The sequence below is a fragment of the Triturus cristatus genome, chromosome 2_2 (genome assembly GCF_964204655.1).
Source record: "Triturus cristatus chromosome 2_2, aTriCri1.1, whole genome shotgun sequence".
Taxonomy (NCBI): domain Eukaryota; kingdom Metazoa; phylum Chordata; class Amphibia; order Caudata; family Salamandridae; genus Triturus; species Triturus cristatus.
In genome coordinates, this window is record NC_140582.1 from 1256111106 (window position 1) to 1256133032 (window position 21927).

Below are 21927 nucleotides of genomic sequence, written 5' to 3' on the forward strand. Positions count from 1 at the left end.
TTGCAAAAAACAAGAACACATCTGGAGACAGACTATGATTCCATAGAGAGACATAGATATAAACAGACTCTTAGTAAATATAAAGAACTGATAAGGAGTGAAAAAACCTTGTACTTCTCAAAAAAGATAGAAAGTGCTAAGCAATTGTTTAGAACTGTACTGTCCCTTAATCTCCGGCTGGGGCCGGATAAAGTGTCATCAATGGGCCGGATTGCAATTTTTACAAAAAGGAACATTAGCAATGTGTGATAAATGGTAGAGAAGGTCATGAAAAACAGTTTGGGCAGGGAAAAGGGTACGGCCAGACACTACATCATAACCCAGAAAAGTTTTCTCCTTTGCATCATGGAACATGCAGTGCACAATTTGCGCTTCCCTGTTATGTTATTTATTCCTATTAAAAATAATGTTGATCCTTTACACTATTTAAAAACTTTCATTAAGTTGCTGATGTCATCAGCCAGGTAGTGATCTTTTCACACAAATACTATCCATGCTGTCATCTAATCTCTGTAGCACAACTTTAGCACTAATACGATAACGCAGGCATTATCCTTGCATTTTTCAATTCACAGAGGCAAAACCCATGCACTAATGCAATCACCGAGACACTCCCCCTGCACTTATGCAATCACCAATGCTCTACCCATGTACTCATGCAATCACTCAGGCACAACTGTTGAACTCATTCATTCACCTCTAATACTACTTCTGCACTCATTCATTCAGTGATACACTACCCATGCACTCATCCAATGACCCAGGCATTTCTGTTGCAGTCCTCCTTTTACTCAGGCACTACCCATGTACTCACCTAAGCAACCAGACAGTACCCCTGCACTTATGCAATCACCCAGGTACTGCCCATGTACTTATGCAATCACTCAGGCATTATTCCTCCACTCAACCATTCACTGAGGAGCTAACCATGCACTCATCCAATGACCCATGCATTAGCTTTGCACCCATTCTTCTAGTCAGGCATTACCCAAACATTCATCCAATCACTGAGGTACTACCCATGCACTCATTGAATCAGACAGGCACTACTCTTGCACTCTAGCATTCACTTAGGCAGTACCCATGTACTCCTCCATTCGCTCAGGCACTACCCATGCACTCATCCAATGACCCTGGCATTACTCTAGCACTCATACTTGCACTCATCAAATGACCCAGACATTACCCTTCCACCAAACCTTCCACTCAGGCACTACTCATACACTCATCCATTCACGCAGGCAGTACCCATACACTCATGCTGTGCAGTCAACACTGAGGGGAGCACAAATTATGCACTGCATGTACCATGATGCAAAGGAGAACTTTTCTGGGTTATGATGTAGTGTCTGGCTGTACCCTTTTCCCTGCCCAAACTCACCACTTTTTACTGGTGTTTCACTGTTTCTCGACTATAGTCTGGCTGGGGCCCTGCTAATCAGGACCACAGCCTAGCTGCTTCCTCTCTAAAATGGTTTGCATGTACATTAGGTACATATCTAATTGGATTCTGGAGTGCCTTATAAGCCCCTAATAAATGGTATACTATGTACCTAGGGCATAGGTACCTGAGAGGCCTACCAGGGGCTGAAGCATGTATTATGCCACCCCTGGGAAGCACTCCAAAATGGCACCACAGGTCTGCTACTGCAGCCTGGGTAAGGGTGTGCTTGCACCCCTTACAGTGGTATAGTCTACCTATATCACTACCATTGCACACACATATAAAACCTATAAGTCACTCCTATGGCAGGCCTTAACAATCCTGAAGGAACAGTGCTTGGTTTTATGTGAGAGGGTGCCCCTGCATGAGCAGAGCCTTCTGCAGCGTTCGGAGTACGTCCTCTGATGCTGTTTGTGGTGCAGCCTGACCATATACTCTTAAGTGCATTATAACCTCGCGGTAAATGCTAACTTTGGGATGGCTGCACGGAATGTCGTGTTTGGTGTCAAACGCTTTGGAATACTACCCCCCCCCCCCCCGCCAGTTCTGGTGGCGGGGGTAGCATTCCCCCTTCTAGAGGGAGAGACATGGTCACACTGGTATTACCCGGTAGGACTTTCTTGAGCCCTGGCATCACAAAATGGATGCCTCTGCCACAGACACAGGTCTGGCCTCCTGCTGCTGACCAAAACTCCGGAAGGGAAGGCCTGGACAATAGGTTTCCTGTCCCAGGGAGATGTAACCACCTCCCCAGACAGGCAGATGTGGATTGGGGCTGGGCGGGAGCACTCTCTGGTGCTTTGAAGTCCTGCACTGTGGGCACGCTTGGTGTCCCTGTGCATAGTCCAGTTCAAACCGGTTACAGGGGCTACCTGCCCCTGCTCTGGCATGAAACTGGACAAAGGAAATGGGTGTAACCACCCCTCTTTTTAAACCATCCCTTAGGTGGGTCCCTAGAGTATGTTCAACCCCCAAACTTAGTATAGGTATGGGAACCCAGTCCCTAGGACTTTAGATTACCCTGGACGAAACTGGACAAAGGGGAAGGGGTGTAACCACCCCCACCCCAGGCCCACCCATAGGTGGAGCCTTAGAGTTAGTCCATCCCCTAAACTTAGTATAAGTATAGGAATCCAGTCCCTAGGACTTTAGATTACCCTGGACGAACCTCTGCATCATATATCCTGGACCTTCGACTTTCGATTTCGACTAGAAGATGGAAGAAATCTCCCTTGGGGTCAAGGAGTGACTCCCCTGCTTGGCAGGCACCAAAGAGGCAACTGACCGGTCTGCATTGCTGAAGCTCCCGCCGGATGCCGAAGTCTTTGCATCACCTGAGGTAGATTTCCAGACTCCCACGAGGCTACCCTGAGTCCAAAGTAAAGCTGAGGCCCGTGGATATCGTGGGTGACATGGAACCGTGACCCCTGGACACCGTGAACTTTTGCAGCAACACTATCTTCCTGGTCCTCCTCGAAGTTGTGCTTTGGGCTCCTAGTAGCCCCAGCCTTGAGCACCTCCTGCACCGAAGACTGCTGGCCTCCACTCCACGAGTGACCTGTGGGCCAGTTTCAAGTGCGACCGCTTGAGGCTCTTTCGCGATCGCTAGCCCATTGACTAGTAGGTCCCCACGAAGGCAACTCCTCTTCTAATTGGGCTTCCCTGGTTGCTCCAGATGTGCCCCAACTTACGCTCACTGGGTGAGTCCCTCAGACCTTGCTGGTCTGCACCGCAGTCCTTTCTCTGATTTCCAGTGACTTGCTGTTGCCAAGGCTTGTTGGGTCCAATCTGGTCGCTGACACCGCAGATCTCGACAGACTTCATGGGACAGTTCGAATCCAGCTCCTGGTTGTAATTGGCGCCTCCTGGACCTCGTGGCTGAAGAGTCAAGACACCCATCAACTCACCTGAAGCACCCGACATCTGTGGGCATTGGTCCATTGTGCTCCTGGTCACCGGCAAGTGACCCAGACTCTGTCCCCTCTACTTTCAGGTTCCTTCCATCCTAGATCCAGGCTTGGATCTCTTCGGACACTTCTCCTCTTCACGGCAGCAGCAGTTCTTCGCCAGCTTCCATTGTAATCGACGACGCGACCCGACACCAGAAGACACCTATGCACCCGGCTTACCTGGGTGACGTAACTCGAGTACTCCGGTGCTCCCGTGGGTGCTAGCCCTAGAACTTCATAAGTCCAAAAGGGTTTGGTCCTGACTCGATTCTAAGTGTCCCTAATCTTTAAATTTCCAACCGCGACATTGCCCATAGAAGCTAACGGGAACCCGCTGTTGTGTTTACACACTGCATACAGTCCCTGTGGCTCCCCGGTGTCACTACCTTGGGTGGTTCCTCGGGGTCCCAGCGATTCTAAAGGCTCTAGGCCTTGTGTCTATCCCATCGTGGTTCTTATACCACTTTTTTTCTATATGGTTTGGTACGCCCCTAGGGCCCAAACGTGTATTTCTGCTATTACTGTTGATTGCTAACTTGTACATTAAGTACTTCGAACTCCAGTCTCATAAAGAGACTAGTGGTGTGTGTTTTCTCCTAAATACATATATTTAAAATATATATCTGGTGTGGTTGTCCTTTCATTTGATCATACAAGAGAATATAGACTGGTAAAACAAGCTGCTTTACATTCCTTCAAGACTTAGCCTGAAGGCTGCTCTCCATAGCTACCACTAGGATAGTTTTCAATAAAGGTTGTCTTTAACCTATCACCATAAGGGGTTGTTTGGACTGATACAAGGTGCCACTAGAACTAGTGGACAGCATATATCAGGCCACCTTCTCACATGCTGCACCAGACTGAAATACCCAGTGTGTGAGTATGGTGCTCTCAGTGCATGTGCTCCCTTTCATCCTGGTGAGTGAGTGCATCAGAAAGGTCTGTGCTGCACCAGACTGAACTACCCAGGGAGTGAGTATGGTGCACTCAGTGCACGTGCTCCCTTTTATCCCAGTGAGTGAGGGCAGCAGCAGAGAAGTCTGTGCTGCACCAGACTGAACTATGCAGTGTGTGAGTATGGTCCTCTCAGTCCACGTGCTCCCTTTCATCCCGGTGAGTGAGGGCAGCAGAGAGGTCTGTGCTGCACACACTAAGTACCTAGTGTGTGAGTATGGTGCTCTCAGTGCACGTGCTCCCTTTCATCCCGGGGAGTGAAGGCAGCAGCAGAGAGGTCTGTGTTGCACCAGACTGAACTACCCAGTGTGTGTGGGTATGGTCTACTCAGTGCATGAGCTCTCTTTCATCCCATTGACTGAGGGCATCACAGGGATGTGTGTGCTGCACCAGACTGAAGTACACAGTGAGTGAGTATGGTGCTCTCAGTGCACGTGCTCCCTTTCATCCCGGTGAGTGAGGGCAGCATGGAGTTGTGTGCTGCACCAGACTTAAGTACCCAGTGTGTGAGTATGGAGCTCTCAGTGCATGAGTTCCCTTTTATCCCGGTGAGTGAGGGCAGCAGAGAGAGTTCTGAGCTGCACCAGACTGAAGTACTCAATGTGTGAGTATGGTGCACTCAGTGCACATACTCCCTTTCATCTGGTGAGTGAGGGCAGCAGCGGAGAGTTCTGTGCTGCAGCAGAATGAAGTACCCAGTGTGTGAGTATGGTGCTCTCAGTGCACGTTCTGTCTTTCATCGCAGTGAGTGAGGGCAGCAGAGAGGTCTGTGCGGCACCTGACTGAACTACCCAGTGTGAGTACTGTGCTCTCAGTGCACGTGCTCCCTTTCATCCCAGTGAGTGAGGGCAGCAGCAGAGAGGTCTGTGCTGCACCAGACTGAACTACCCAGTGAGTGAGTGTGGTGCTCTCAGTGCACGTGCTCCCTTTCATCCCAGTGAGTGAAGGCAGCAGAGAGGTCTGTGATGCACCAGACTGAACTACCCAGTGTGTGAGTATTGTCCTCTCAGTGCACGTGCCCCTTTCATCCTGGAGAGTGAGGCCAGCAGAGATGTCTGTGCTGCACCAGCCTGAAGTACCCAGTGTGTGAGTATGGTCCTCTCAGTGCACGTGCTCCCTTTCATCCCAGTGAGTGAGGGCAGCAGAGAAGTCTGTGCTGCACCAGACTGAAGTACCCAGTGAGTGAGTATGGTGCTCTCAGTGCACGTGCTCCCTTTCATCCCGGTGAGTGAGGGCAGGAGGGAGGTGTGTGCTGCACCAGATTGAACTACCCAGTGAGTGAGTATGGTGCTCTCAGTGCACGTGCTTCTTTTCATCCCAGTGAGTGAGAGCAGCAGAGAGCTCTGTGATGCACCAGACTGAACTACCCACGGTGTGAGTATGGTGCTCTCAGTGCACGTGCTGTCTTTCATCGCAGTGAGTGAGGGCAGCAGAGAGGTCTGTGCAGCACCTGACTGAACTACCTAGTGTGAGTACTGTGCTCTCAGCGCACGTGCTCCCTTTCATCCCAGTGAGTGAGGGCAGCAGCGGAGCGGTCTGTGCTGCACCAGACTGAAGTACCCAGTGTGTGAGTATGGTGCTCTCAGTGCACGTGCTTCCTTTCGTCCCTGTGAGTGAAGGCAGGAGGGAGGTCTGTGCTGCACCAGATTGAAGTACCCAGTGTGTGAGTATGGTGCTCTCAGTGCTCGTGCTCCCTTTCATCCCGGTGAGTGAGGGCAGCAGCGGAGCGGTCTGTGCTGCACCAGACTGAAGTACCCAGTGAGTGAGTATGGTGCTCTCAGTGCACGTGCTTCCTTTCGTCCCTGTGAGTGAAGGCAGCAGAGAGGTCTGTGCTGCACCAGACTGAAGTACCCAGTGAGTGAGTATGGTGCTCTCAGTGCACGTGCTTCCTTTCGTCCCTGTGAGTGAAGGCAGCAGAGCGGTCTATGCTGCACCAGACTGAAGTACCCAGTGAGTGAGTATGGTGCTCTCAGTGCACGTGCTTCCTTTCGTCCCTGTGAGTGAAGGCAGGAGGGAGGTCTGTGCTGCACCAGATTGAAGTACCCAGTGTGTGAGTATGGTGCTCTCAGTGCACGTGCTCCCTTTCATCCCGGTGAGTGAGGGTAGCAGCGGAGCGGTCTGTGCTGCACCAGACTGAAGTACCCAGTGAGTGAGTATGGTCCTCTCAGTGCACGTGCTCCCTTTTATCCCGGTGAGTGAGAGCAGCAGAGAGGTCTGTGCTGCACCAGACTGAAGTACCCAGTGTGTGAGTATGGTGCTCTCAGTGCACATGCTCCCTTTCGTCCCAGTGAGTGAGGGCAGCAGCAGAGAGGTGTGTGCTGCACCAGATTGAAGTACCCAGTGTGTGAGTATGGTGCTCTCAGTGCACGTGCTCCCTTTCATCCCAGTGAGTGAGGGCAGCAGAGAGCTCTGTGATGCACCAGACTGAACTACCCACGGTGTGAGTATGGTGCTCTCAGTGCACGTGCTGTCTTTCATCGCAGTGAGTGAGGGCAGCAGAGAGGTCTGTGCTGCACACACTGAAGTACCTAGTGAGTGAGTATGGTGCTCTCAGTGCAAGTGCTCCCTTTCACCCCAGTGATTGAGGGCAGCAGAGAGGACTGTGCTGCACCAGACTGAAGTACCCAGTGAGTGAGTATGGTGCTCTCAGTGCACGTGCTCCCTTTCACCCCAGTGATTGAGGGCAGCAGAGAGGTCTGTGCTACACACTGAAGTACCCAGTGAGTGAGTATGGTGCTCTCAGTGCACGTGCTCCCTTTCATCCCGGTGAGTGAGAGCAGCAGAGAGGTCTGTGCTGCACCAGACTGAAGTACCCAGTGTGTAAGTATGGTGCTCTCAGTGCACATGCTCCCTTTCGTCCCAGTGAGTGAGGGCAGCAGCAGAGAGGTGTGTGCTGCACCAGACTGAACTACCCACGGTGTGAGTATGGTGCTCTCAGTGCACGTGCTGTCTTTCATCGCAGTGAGTGAGGGCAGCAGAGAGGTCTGTGCTGCACACACTGAAGTACCCAGTGAGTGAGTATGGTGCTCTCAGTGAAAGTGCTCCCTTTCACCCCAGTGATTGAGGGCAGCAGAGAGCACTGTGCTGCACCAGACTGAAGTACCCAGTGAGTGAGTATGGTGCTCTCAGTGCACGTGCTCCCTTTCATCCCGGTGAGTGAGGGCAGCAGAGAGGTCTGTGCTGCACACACTGAAGTACCCAGTGAGTGAGTATGGTGCTCTCAGTGCACGTGCTCCCTTTCACCCCAGTGATTGAGGGCAGCAGAGAGGTCTGTGCTGCACCAGACTGAAGTACCCAGTGAGTGAGTACGGTGCTCTCAGTGCACGTGCTCCCTTTTATCCCGGTGAGTGAGGGCAGCAGCGGAGAGGTCTGTGCTGCACCAGACTGAAATACCCAGTGTGTGAGTATGGTGCTCTCAGTGCATGTGCTCCCTTTCATCCTGGTGAGTGAGTGCATCAGAAAGGTCTGTGCTGCACCAGACTGAACTACCCAGGGAGTGAGTATGGTGCACTCAGTGCACGTGCTCCCTTTTATCCCAGTGAGTGAGGGCAGCAGCAGAGAAGTCTGTGCTGCACCAGACTGAACTATGCAGTGTGTGAGTATGGTCCTCTCAGTCCACGTGCTCCCTTTCATCCCGGTGAGTGAGGGCAGCAGAGAGGTCTGTGCTGCACACACTAAGTACCTAGTGTGTGAGTATGGTGCTCTCAGTGCACGTGCTCCCTTTCATCCCGGGGAGTGAAGGCAGCAGCAGAGAGGTCTGTGTTGCACCAGACTGAACTACCCAGTGTGTGTGGGTATGGTCTACTCAGTGCATGAGCTCTCTTTCATCCCATTGACTGAGGGCATCACAGGGATGTGTGTGCTGCACCAGACTGAAGTACACAGTGAGTGAGTATGGTGCTCTCAGTGCACTTGCTCCCTTTCATCCCGGTGAGTGAGGGCAGCATGGAGTTGTGTGCTGCACCAGACTTAAGTACCCAGTGTGTGAGTATGGAGCTCTCAGTGCATGAGTTCCCTTTTATCCCGGTGAGTGAGGGCAGCAGAGAGAGTTCTGAGCTGCACCAGACTGAAGTACTCAATGTGTGAGTATGGTGCACTCAGTGCACATACTCCCTTTCATCTGGTGAGTGAGGGCAGCAGCGGAGAGTTCTGTGCTGCAGCAGAATGAAGTACCCAGTGTGTGAGTATGGTGCTCTCAGTGCACGTTCTGTCTTTCATCGCAGTGAGTGAGGGCAGCAGAGAGGTCTGTGCGGCACCTGACTGAACTACCCAGTGTGAGTACTGTGCTCTCAGTGCACGTGCTCCCTTTCATCCCAGTGAGTGAGGGCAGCAGCAGAGAGGTCTGTGCTGCACCAGACTGAACTACCCAGTGAGTGAGTGTGGTGCTCTCAGTGCACGTGCTCCCTTTCATCCCAGTGAGTGAAGGCAGCAGAGAGGTCTGTGATGCACCAGACTGAACTACCCAGTGTGTGAGTATTGTCCTCTCAGTGCACGTGCCCCTTTCATCCTGGAGAGTGAGGCCAGCAGAGATGTCTGTGCTGCACCAGCCTGAAGTACCCAGTGTGTGAGTATGGTCCTCTCAGTGCACGTGCTCCCTTTCATCCCAGTGAGTGAGGGCAGCAGAGAAGTCTGTGCTGCACCAGACTGAAGTACCCAGTGAGTGAGTATGGTGCTCTCAGTGCACGTGCTCCCTTTCATCCCGGTGAGTGAGGGCAGGAGGGAGGTGTGTGCTGCACCAGATTGAACTACCCAGTGAGTGAGTATGGTGCTCTCAGTGCACGTGCTTCTTTTCATCCCAGTGAGTGAGAGCAGCAGAGAGCTCTGTGATGCACCAGACTGAACTACCCACGGTGTGAGTATGGTGCTCTCAGTGCACGTGCTGTCTTTCATCGCAGTGAGTGAGGGCAGCAGAGAGGTCTGTGCAGCACCTGACTGAACTACCTAGTGTGAGTACTGTGCTCTCAGCGCACGTGCTCCCTTTCATCCCAGTGAGTGAGGGCAGCAGCGGAGCGGTCTGTGCTGCACCAGACTGAAGTACCCAGTGTGTGAGTATGGTGCTCTCAGTGCACGTGCTTCCTTTCGTCCCTGTGAGTGAAGGCAGGAGGGAGGTCTGTGCTGCACCAGATTGAAGTACCCAGTGTGTGAGTATGGTGCTCTCAGTGCACGTGCTCCCTTTCATCCCGGTGAGTGAGGGCAGCAGCGGAGCGGTCTGTGCTGCACCAGACTGAAGTACCCAGTGAGTGAGTATGGTGCTCTCAGTGCACGTGCTTCCTTTCGTCCCTGTGAGTGAAGGCAGCAGAGAGGTCTGTGCTGCACCAGACTGAAGTACCCAGTGAGTGAGTATGGTGCTCTCAGTGCACGTGCTTCCTTTCGTCCCTGTGAGTGAAGGCAGCAGAGCGGTCTGTGCTGCACCAGACTGAAGTACCCAGTGAGTGAGTATGGTGCTCTCAGTGCACGTGCTTCCTTTCGTCCCTGTGAGTGAAGGCAGGAGGGAGGTCTGTGCTGCACCAGATTGAAGTACCCAGTGTGTGAGTATGGTGCTCTCAGTGCACGTGCTCCCTTTCATCCCGGTGAGTGAGGGTAGCAGCGGAGCGGTCTGTGCTGCACCAGACTGAAGTACCCAGTGAGTGAGTATGGTCCTCTCAGTGCACGTGCTCCCTTTTATCCCGGTGAGTGAGAGCAGCAGAGAGGTCTGTGCTGCACCAGACTGAAGTACCCAGTGTGTGAGTATGGTGCTCTCAGTGCACATGCTCCCTTTCGTCCCAGTGAGTGAGGGCAGCAGCAGAGAGGTGTGTGCTGCACCAGATTGAAGTACCCAGTGTGTGAGTATGGTGCTCTCAGTGCACGTGCTCCCTTTCATCCCAGTGAGTGAGGGCAGCAGAGAGCTCTGTGATGCACCAGACTGAACTACCCACGGTGTGAGTATGGTGCTCTCAGTGCACGTGCTGTCTTTCATCGCAGTGAGTGAGGGCAGCAGAGAGGTCTGTGCTGCACACACTGAAGTACCTAGTGAGTGAGTATGGTGCTCTCAGTGCAAGTGCTCCCTTTCACCCCAGTGATTGAGGGCAGCAGAGAGGACTGTGCTGCACCAGACTGAAGTACCCAGTGAGTGAGTATGGTGCTCTCAGTGCACGTGCTCCCTTTCACCCCAGTGATTGAGGGCAGCAGAGAGGTCTGTGCTACACACTGAAGTACCCAGTGAGTGAGTATGGTGCTCTCAGTGCACGTGCTCCCTTTCATCCCGGTGAGTGAGAGCAGCAGAGAGGTCTGTGCTGCACCAGACTGAAGTACCCAGTGTGTAAGTATGGTGCTCTCAGTGCACATGCTCCCTTTCGTCCCAGTGAGTGAGGGCAGCAGCAGAGAGGTGTGTGCTGCACCAGACTGAACTACCCACGGTGTGAGTATGGTGCTCTCAGTGCACGTGCTGTCTTTCATCGCAGTGAGTGAGGGCAGCAGAGAGGTCTGTGCTGCACACACTGAAGTACCCAGTGAGTGAGTATGGTGCTCTCAGTGAAAGTGCTCCCTTTCACCCCAGTGATTGAGGGCAGCAGAGAGCACTGTGCTGCACCAGACTGAAGTACCCAGTGAGTGAGTATGGTGCTCTCAGTGCACGTGCTCCCTTTCATCCCGGTGAGTGAGGGCAGCAGAGAGGTCTGTGCTGCACACACTGAAGTACCCAGTGAGTGAGTATGGTGCTCTCAGTGCACGTGCTCCCTTTCACCCCAGTGATTGAGGGCAGCAGAGAGGTCTGTGCTGCACACACTGAAGTACTCAGTGTGTGATTATGGTGCTCTCAGTGCACGTGCTCCCTTTCACCCCAGTGATTGAGGGCAGCAGAGAGGTCTGTGCTGCACCACACTGAAGTTCCTAGTGTGTGAGTATGGAGCTCTCAGTGCATGAGTTCCCTTTCATCCCAGTGAGTGAGGGCAGCAGAGAGGTCTGACGAGTGCCTACTCGTGGAGGCTGAGGTAACCGCTGTGAAGTGCCACCAAACCGTTGTTCAGCCTCGCCAGAGCCTGGGGGAGGCGTGCGGCCCGCCCGTGGACGTGCGGGGGCTGCTCCGGCGAGATCCGGAGGCTACGGCCTCACATCACCGAATATCGAGGCGGACCGGGTGCCTACCTGTGTGTGCTGTGTACGCTGGAGGGAGACTACATCCGAGGTCCGGTAAGACACTGCCGGGAGTGCCCTTGAGGTCCGGGGACCGAGTTTCACCGGACGCTGTGCGTTAGCGGTGCCGCCACCCTTAATTGCTGCTACTCTGAGTGTGCCCTGGTACCTGGGCTAGAGGCTGCTTCCACTGCTAGGAGATCGCGGCTGTGGCCTTCCCCGGTCGGGATCGTTGTGGCCGGGTGTACCGGCACTGAGGAGAGTGTGAAGGGCGAGCCTGAAGAACGCCCCCCCCCCTTCCCCCCCACAATGTGTACTAAAACACAGAAGCGAGCGCTGGGGTTGGGACTGAAGCACATCATACAAGCCCATGGGGAGGTGACAATGTCAGGGGCTGCGACCCTGGAACTTGAGGCACGAAAACTTGCTAAATCATTACAGTTGAGACTAGAGGGGGAGCGGTGCCTGAGGGCTGATTGCAGAGGAGCGCCTACTGGCACAGCGGACATTAAAGGAAAGTGGCCACCGGACGAGGCGCTGTCTGGGGGCTGCAGCCTGATGTGAGCGCTGGGAGCATTGTCTGGCCGTCTAAAAGATGGCCGATGTAGACTGAGCTCTTTTTGTGGGCCCCGGAGGTTTGGGATCGCCATCGCCGTAAATCCTGAGTAAACCCTGGAATTTCGAGCCTATCAAACCAAGCTACTTGCTTCATATTGCTAAAATATGATATAATAATATAATATTAATATAATATAATTGCTCCCCCACAGACTATTGTTTTTGGATTTTATCTTTTGCTTTTTGAGGTTTGTGTTTGTTTACCTATTTAATTTGCTCCTATTTTACGATGTAATCCGTTTTGCTACCTAATCTGCTCTTGATTTTTAATTCCTCCCTTGTTTATCCTACTCCCCTATTTTATCGTGTTTGTTTAACTATTTAATGTGATTCATATTAGCACTGGAATCTGCTTTTACTATCTTATCTGCGCCTGACTGTATTTTCTCGCCTATTTGCCCCCTTGCTTGATTCATCATATCTACCGTGCTTGTTTTACCTTTTCTACCCTACTGAACATCAGTGATGTAATTTGTTTTGCTATCGAATCTGCTCCTGATTTTATTCCTCTCGTGCTTAACACTACCTCCTTTTCTTGCCCCCGATTTTTTGACCCCACACTCTCCCAGCGCACCCCCTCCCATCTCCTCCCCTACCCCATCTCCTTTAACGTCCTTCTCTTTTCTCTGTCTCCCTCTCACGTCCACCCAAAATGCCCCTTCACAGCATTGACCATCCCCCTCAGGACCATACCCTCTCTAAACACGGCCCCAACTCCTGGACCATTCTCTACCCCCCAAATCTCTCCAAACACGCAAGGAAAAATTTCAAACATAAACTCCTCATCCGCAACCCTGAAACATTCATTGTCGATAACTACCTCAGCCTCACCTCCCCCATTATTACCAACTACATCTTCTACTCCAAACGCCCTTCCAAATGGAAGAGCATCTTCCCCCAACACCTCCCTATCTCTAAATCAATCAATATCCCAAATGGATTTAAAATATCCACTGCTCCCTCCCCAGCCCTTCAGGGTGACATTGATATCTCCATCTTCAAAACAGGTAACATCCTCATACAAGCCTCGCCATCCCACCTCTCTATCTTTGAACACCACTTTAGCACTATGTCTCTCCTCCTTAACCATTCAGCGCGTAACACTCCTCCTCCCCAAACGAACAGAACCCCTCAAACCTCTTCCTCCCCCACTCTACCTCCACTCTCAACCTCCAATTGACCTCACCATCTCTCTCCCTGGACCCCCCTATTGATAACGACTACCCCCATCCCCAATTACCTACATCTCATCCCCCACTTATCTCCCTCTCTCCCCCTAACCCCCTTAACCCTTACTCTTCGGACCCCTCCTTGAATAACGGTAGCCCCAAACTCCTGTCACCTACTTATCATTCCCTTCCCATGACCTGCCCTCCCCCTGTCCCCCAAACCTCCCTCCCCCTGACCCAACCACTCACTTACTCCACCGTCTTTTCCCCGCAATCACCTATCACAACTCCTCACCCCCCTACCCCTACCAATCCCATACACTCTCTGCTCCTCCCCTTCCCATCTACCCACCCCCCTCAGGCTCTACCTACCCAACCCCCCCAACCCGCACCTCAACCCCCAATAATCACAGATCCCCATCACACCAATATATTCGTTTCTCACTCGCTTGATGCCCTTTTATCCTCTCTGACCACATCACCTGAAGATTTCTGCCCCTGTATAACCTAACCCCTCCACTCACACTTAACAGCTCCGCCACCCATCACTCCATACCTACTACCCTATCTCCCCCTCACACAGTAGGCCTCCATCCGCAACTAACCACGACCACTCCCTATCCCCAGACCATTCTCCTACCACCTCCTACGTCCCTTCATTCCTTCCTTGTACCCGGACTACCCCGAGCCTACACCACTCTGTACTCGTCCTACCTACTTTAACTTCCGAACCCCTCACTCCTCCCAGCCCCGTCACCCCTCACCCCACACCCCACACCTCCCCCTCACACATTAGTCCATCCTCTGCAAATAACACAGACCACGCACTCCCGATACCTCCCTTCTCCTCAATTGCCCAGATCCTACACAACATTGTAAATGTAAATGTAGTGCATTTATAAAGTGCTCCGCACACCCCCGAAAGGGTCTCTCAGGCGCTGTGCACATACCGCTGTGGAACCCTTCCTGGCCTTTTCCCTGTGAAGTGCCCACTCCTGGGCACCCCCAAGATGAAGCCAGGCATCCTAGCGCTGTTGGGGCCGTTGTGGAGATTAAGCAAGCTATTGCCCAGAGTTGCAGAGTGTGACCCATGATTAGAATAGGCACCGAGGCGAGAATTATCGGGTCCAGGGAAATTGAGCCCAAGACCCGCCGAGGCGGGAATTGAACCCTGGTCCGGGCCAGACCTCTGCATCAGGGTCTGCCGCTCTAACCATTGAGCCACACTTCTCCACATTGAATGTGACCTATCTAATTTAACCATGGAATTTGCCCGACTCAGAAAAGACTTCTTCGTCCATAGCACCAGAACCCTCCCTCACCATAAAACCACCATCCTCCCTCCCTCAAACATCCCCAATAACAAACACAACCTTTGGAGATCACTCCCTCTCCGAAGCCGTAACCATAGACCTCTCCGCACCTCGAACCATCTCTCCCGGTCCGATCTCGCCGACCTATGTAACTCCTACCTTACTAATCTGCCAACCACCAACCCTCCACTCCCCTATGCCCCCATCCCTGTTATCATAGGGACAAATAGAACCCCCTCCTCCCCCGCTTCCCCTGACCCCCACCCCAACTTACGCTGATCCACTCTTGCCCACATTCCATACCCAACCCCACACCACTGAAATGCATGCTAGTTAACTGCCGCTCCGCGGTCCTACACGCCATGGAAATCTCGGAAACCATCCTGAGTGAATCCATTGATATTGCATTCCTCACTGAAACCTGGCTAAATGACCACTCAACGAGCATACTTGACCTTCTCTCCCCCCCGGGATACTCTATTCTTAGAAAAGACAGACCTAACAGAGTTGGGGGAGGGCTAGCCATTATCTTCAAAAAGGAACTTCAGATTTCCCTTGTCACTAACCCAGGCTACTCCTCATGCGAATACCTGGAAGCAGAACTGTTAACTCAAAACTCCCTCCCAATTCGTCTACACAACATCTATTGCCCCCCGGGACCACCACAGCCCTTCATTGAGGACTTATCTGATCTACTGGTGCAATCAACATTATCCAACTCAAAAAATCTCTTTCTTGGGGATCTTAACCTCCATTGGAATGATACCAATGACCCCACCATCTCCCTCCTCACTACACTTCTTGAAATCAATGAACTCAAACAACTCTGCCAATCTCCAACTCACACTAAAGGATCCATACTTGACGTCATTCTGTCCAACGATGATCTGACTTCCGTTACCAATATCATCCCCACTGACTGGTCCGACCATCACCTTATACTCTTCACCATTGCTACCTCAGCAGACCTCCCTGCCCCTAAAACTACCAGACCTAAGAAATTGACCAGAAACCTAAAAGGCATCTCCTCAGGAGTTCGAAACTCCAAGCTCAACTTCTTCTCATTCCCCCCTCCCAAAATGCGAATGAGCTCACTGAACTATTTAACAATACTGCTTCAGATATTCTTGACCAACTAGCCCCGCCTAAACTCAAAAACCAAAGAAACAGCCCCTCAAACTCTTGATTTAAAACAGAGATAAATAATGAGAGACGGGCACTCAGACTGTCGGAAAGAACCTGGAGACACCATCCCTCACCCTCCCATCTTGCACTTCTCAGACATGCCAGAACCACTTACAAAAAACACATGCTCAAGGAAAAAGGCATCCTTCTTCCGCACTCAACTTGACCGTGCCAAAAACAGACCCAGGGAACTCTTCAAAATCATCCGAAACCAAACTTCCCCGCACCTCCAAATATGACAGCCTCATCAGACAGATGTGAAGAAATTGCCCACTTCTTCTCGGAAAAAATTGCCAAAATTGACCAATCCTTCCTTCCCACACAACTATCCTCCAACTCCCAATCCAATCCTCACCTCTAATGCCTACTCCACATCCCCCCTTCCAGACGACACTCTCTCTCCTCTGCCCTCTATCCTACCGCACCCCAGCGAGCCTCCTCACCCACCCATTTCCATACCCCCCCACCTTTCCACAGGCCTCTCACCCTTCACATCTCCAGTAACCAACTCCCCTAAATCTCAACTTTAGAACAATGCCTCCTTGCTCAACTTTCTCCCCGTCACTGAGCTTGAAGTCCTCAATATAATTGGCAATCTAAAACCGTCCTCCCACACAAAAGACCCAATACCCTCCAACCTTGTCCCTGCCCTTAAGCACATCATCACCCCATTCTGGACCAAAATCATCAACACCTCTCTCTCCACGGGCTGTGTCCCCTCCTCCCTTCAGCTTGGTCAAATGTCGCCCATAATCAAAAACCCCAATGCTGACCCCAATGACCTAAATAATCTCTGCCCCATCACTAACCTCCCCCTTCTCTCAAAGGTACTTGAAAAATGTGTTCTTCTGCAACTAGACAAGCACATAGAAAATTTTAACCTTCTCGACCCCTTTCAATCTGGCTTCAGCAAAGGCTGCAGCACCAAAACGACAATGCTCAATGTCATAGATGACTTCCATCAATCACTTGACAATGGCGAGACCTGCCTTCTTATACTTCTGGATCTCTCCGCAGCATTCGATACAGTCAAGCATTCAGCCCTACTTAATGTGCTTAGGACCCGTTTCGGCCTTAATGGCACCGCCTACAAATGGTTCATCTCTTATCTACAACACCGTACTCAGCAAATCAAAATTCAAAACTGTCTCTCTACCCCCACTCCTGTCTCCCTTGGAGTCCCCCAAGGATCTGTTCTCTCTCCCTCCCTCTTTAACCTCTTTATGGAACCCCTCACCCTCATTCTTAATCAAGCAGGCATAAATTACCACCTCTACGCCGATGACACCCAAATCTATTACAAGATTAAAACTCATGCTGACATCTTATACCTGAACAACACCCTTACCAAGATCCAATCCTGGTTCCATTCCAATCATCTCAAACTCAACGCTAACAAAACCGAAATCATTCTCTTCTACCCCAAAAATAACCCTCTACCCGTTCAGTCATGGATCCCTGACCTCAATGCACTCAATTGCTCACTCACCCTGTCCAACTCCGTCAAATCTCTTGGCATCACTATCGGCAACACCCTAACCCTTAACGTTCACATCAACAACTCTGCCAAAGGAGCCCTCTTCACTCTCCGTCACCTCACGAAAATTAAACCATTCATACCCACCGATGATTTCAAACTCGTAGTTCAGTCGCTTGTTCTGTCACGTATTGATTATTGTTATGCCATCCTTAATGGAATCCCCAAGGTACACCTAGCTGCAATCAAAGCTGTGCTCAACCTTGCTGCCAGACTCATCACGGACTGCAAACGCTTCGATCATATATTCCCGGCACTCAAATCTCTTAAATGGCTCCCTATCGAAGGCAGATCTGCCTACAAAACCGCCTGCATTACTCATAAAGTCCTCCACCAAAACACTCCGCATTACCTCTCAAAGAAACTCCACCCTGCGGGCTCCACTCGACCTCTGAGAAGCACCAACACCCTACTCCTAATCCCACCTCTGCATAAAAAGAAAGCTACACAATCTCGCTCCTTCTCTGGCAATGTCCCTATTGTCTGGAATGCCCTCCCAAAAAACCTGCGCTGTAATCCCTCCTATTCTAGTTTAAAAAAAGACCTCAAAACCCACCTCCTCCATTATTATTGGGGTTCCTAACCTCTGTCCTACTCCTGATTTCGTATCTATCACACGATATTTGCTCAGTAATTATCTACCCTGTTCTCCTGTTCACCATTTACCTAATTACTTAAATCTATAGCTCCTGCCCCTGTTTATTTATCTGGTTTTGTATAATGCTCATGTTGTTTGTACTTTGTATATTTCAAATTTCTGTTGCGCTACCTTTCATATGCTTTTATACCCTATGTGCCTTATACTATCCTTATCTTGTAAAGCGCTCTCATACCTCTGGGTCTAGCCAGCGCTATATAAAACCTTCAAAATAAATAAAATAAATAAGGTCTGTGCTGTACACACTGAAATATCCAGTGTGTGAGTATGGTGCTCTCAGTTCACGTGCCCCTTTCATCCCGGTGAGTGAGGGCAGCAGCGGAGAGGTCTGTGCTGCACCAGACTGAAGTACCCAGTGTGAGTACGGTGCTCTCAGTGCACGTGCTCCCTTTCATCCCGGTGAGTGAGGGCAGCAGGGAGGTCTGTGCTGCAACAGACTTAAGTACCCAGTGAGTGAGTATGGTGCTCTCAGTGCATGTTCTGTCTTTCATCGCAGTGAGTGAGGGCAGCAGCGGAGAGGTCAGTGTTGCACACACTGAAGTACCCAGTGAGTGAGTATGGTGCTCTCAGTGCACGTGCTCCCTTTTATCCCGGTGAGTGAGGGCAGCAGCGGAGAGGTCTGTGCTGCACCAGACTGAAGTACCCAGTGTGTGAGTATGGTGCTCTCAGTGCACGTGCTCCCTTTCATCCCGGTGAGTGAGGGCAGGAGGGAGGTCTGTGCTGCACCAGACTGAAGTACCCAGTGAGTGAGTATGGTGGTCTCAGTGCACGTGCTCCCTTTCATCCCGGTGAGTGAGGGCAGCAGAGAGGTCTGTGCTGCACCACACTGAAGTACCCAGTGTGTGAGTATGGTGCTCTCAGTGCACGTGCTCCCTTTCATCCCGGTGAGTGAGGGCAGGAGGGAGGTCTGTGCTGCACCAGACTGAAGTACACAGTGAGTGAGTATGGTGCTCTCAGTGCACGTGAAGCGCTGTCTGGGACAGAAAAAGCACATTACCTGCATTGTGACCACAGAGATGCTCCTGCCAAGCTCACCCCATGTGCGCTCACTCTCTCTATCTCTCCCCCATGCGCGTTCACTCTGTTTCCCCCTGTCTCTCCCCCATGTAAGCTCACTCTCTCTGTTTACCCTTGTCTCTCCCCCATGTGCGCTCACTCCCTGTTTCCCGCGTCTCTCCCCCATGTCGTCTCACTCTCTCTGTCTCTCCCTGCCTCTCTCCACACATCTTCCTGTCTTTCTATGACTCTTTCTTTCCCTCTCAGTCTCTTACGTTTTCTCTCTCTATCTTTCTGTTTCTCCCTATTATACTTTGAGTTTGTCATCTCTCCTCCGGTCTCTCCCTGCCGGTCTCTTGTTGTTTTCACTTTCTCTCCACACATCTCCCTGTCTCTTACTGTCTATCTGTCCATCTCGCCGCATCCCTTACAAGTCTTTCCCTGTCGCTCCCTGTCTCTTTCTCTCTGTCTGTGTCTCTGTTGATGCAAGGCTCTCCCTCTCTTTCCCTGTCGCTCCCTGTCTCTCTGTCTGTGTCTGTTGATGCAAGGCTCTCCCTCTCTTTCCCTGTCGCTCCCTGTCTCTCTGTTGATGCAAGGCTCTCCCTCTCTTTCCCTGTCGCTCCTTGTCTCTTTCTCGCTGTCTGTGTCTGTTGATGCAAGGCTCTCCCTCTCTTTCCCTGTCGCTCCCTGTCTCTCTGTCTGTGTCTGTTGATGCAAGGCTCTCCCTCTCTTTCCCTGTCGCTCCCTGTCTCTCTGTCTGTGTCTCTGTTGATGCAAGGCTCTCCCTCTCGTTCTCTGTCTCCCCTCCCTATCGACGTCTCTCTCTTTCTGCCCTTCCCTTGCGGTCAGTCCCCCCCCCCCCCCATCCGTCTCTCCGGTGGGGGAGGAGGGGGGGGGGGTCAGTATCCTCAGGGCCCTGGGGGTCCGGTTAAGCCCCGCCCCCAGAGACTGACAGCAGCAGCTGACTCTGTTTATTCCGAATGATCCCCCCCCGTCGGGGTCCTTGGATCTGTCCTCTCCCCCCCCCCCAACCCCCCATAGATGCCGACGCCGCCCGCACTGAAGACCCGAAGGAGTCCAGAGAGTGGGGGGGGGGGGGGGGGGGGAGCAATACACGACGGGGCGTAGGGGACTGACGGGGCGCAGGTGGATGGGGGTCCCAGCTGCTCCTACCTCAGCTCCTGCCACTGTCCTCTCCTCGTCCCACGGGGTCTGGGGCGGGGCCCTGAGAGAGGGGAATGAGGAATAACACCCTACAAAAGAGGGGGCGTAAAATGAGCAATAATGCCCGACAAAGGGATCTGGAATGGGGAATATCCCAAAGGATAGGGAATGGGGAGTAACCCTCACAAAGGAGACGGGGGTGGGGAGAGGAGCTGGCCTAACCGGGTTCGAGTCTCGGCAATGACGCTGAACATCCTGTGATTCTGGGCAAATCCCTGAATCTCCCCGTGCCTGACCAAGAATGAACGTGTGTCCTCATGTAACGCAACTGGTGCTATGTAAAGCGCTCTGATACCGGATTTAAGTTCGCGCAATATAAAACTCAGTGAAATAAAATAAAACCATGAAGGGAAGGAATGGGGAATAACCGCAGGGGACGCCCAGCTATCTCCTTTCTCCACCCTGGGAGTAGTGACAGCCGTGGGGGTGTTGGGGGTACCCCAGGTGGAGCGAGCTGCTGCTTCTGTCATGGGGCAGTGTAAGGAGCAGGGGGTGCCCCCGGTGCCGCTGCTACTTATGTCCTGGGGCAGTGTAAGGAGCAGGGGTGACCCCAGTGCCGCTGCTGCTTCTGTCCCGGACAGTGTAAGGAGCCGGGGGTGACCCCAGTGCCGCTGCTGCTTCTGTCCTGGGGCAGTGTAAGGAGCAGGGGGTGACCCCAGTGCCACTGCTGCTTCTGTCCCGGACAGTGTAAGGAGCCGGGGGTGACCCCAGTGCCACTGCTGCTTCTGTCCCGGACAGTGTAAGCAGCAGGGGGTGACCCCAGTGCCGCTGCTGCTTCTGTCCCGGACAGTGTAAAGAGCAGGGGTGACCCCAGTGCCGCTGCTGCTTCTGCCCCGGACAGTGTAAGCAGCAGGGGGTGACCCCAGTGCCACTGCTTGTTGGACAGGCCACACGAAGGGCTTGCTCCCTCCCCGCACGACAGGGCCCAAGCCCCGGCCCGCCAGGCGTGACCCACAAGAATCACCCGCACCCCGTCCCCCGACGGAACTCCTGCCCCCGGACCTCCATGTATCACGGCACCGAGCCACCACCGGCTCCCCCGGCCGGATCAAGCCGCCATCTTGGGCCCTGCACCACGAGGCCGCGTGGCCTCCACCCGACCCTAGCCCTGGGCCTGGCCGGCCTCGACATCCCGGCACCACCATCCACCCAGGAGGTGAGCGGACCACTTGGCAGGTCAATGGGAGAACGAAGCGTCAAGGGCTCTCCTCCGCCAGGTGCCGATCGCCTCCAGCTCCCCCAGGCACTGGCTCCACCCCCTGCTGGGTGTCTGGACACCTTCATCCTGGGCCCTCCGACCTCCAAGTGCGAGGGTCCGGACATCAAAGGGCGCCAGACCTATAACTAGGGCAGCTCCGGAGCAGGACGACAGTTGTATCCTGGAGTCGAGAGACACCGAGAGAACTCAGCCTTGACGGACTACTGGCGCTGCCGTAGCCCTACCTTGTGAACTATCGTCCTGCCTGCTGGCGCTGCCGCGGCCTTCTGCAACATCCATCCTCGTCGGGACCTGCTGGCGCTGCCGCGGCCCGTTGTAACGACCATCTTCCCGGGACCTGCTGGCGCTGCCGCGGACCGTGTATCGACCATCTTCACCGGGACCTGCTGGCGCTGCCGCGGACCGTGTATCGACCCTCTTCACCGGGACCTGCTGGCGCTGCCGCGGCCCGTCCCAGCTAGAACACCGAGCTCGAGGATTGTGAGCCATCCACCATACCATCTCAACTACCAGACTGGTAACCAGACTGTCCCGCTACCCCCTTTCCCCAC

At 52.8% G+C, this 21927-nt stretch overlaps 1 protein-coding gene across 3 annotated transcripts in view; it reads right to left on the bottom strand.

The window, feature by feature from the left end:
• LOC146863544 (uncharacterized) overlaps positions 1-20177 on the bottom strand; it is a 71364-nt gene extending 51187 nt beyond the window's left edge. For all 3 annotated transcript variants that reach the window (XR_014978278.1, XR_014978277.1, XM_085643007.1), the window contains exon 1: positions 20107-20177. The gene's annotated coding sequence lies outside the window, so the exon portion shown is untranslated. The remainder of the gene's footprint in view (positions 1-20106) is intronic.
• Positions 20178-21927: the final 1750 nt, after the last annotated feature.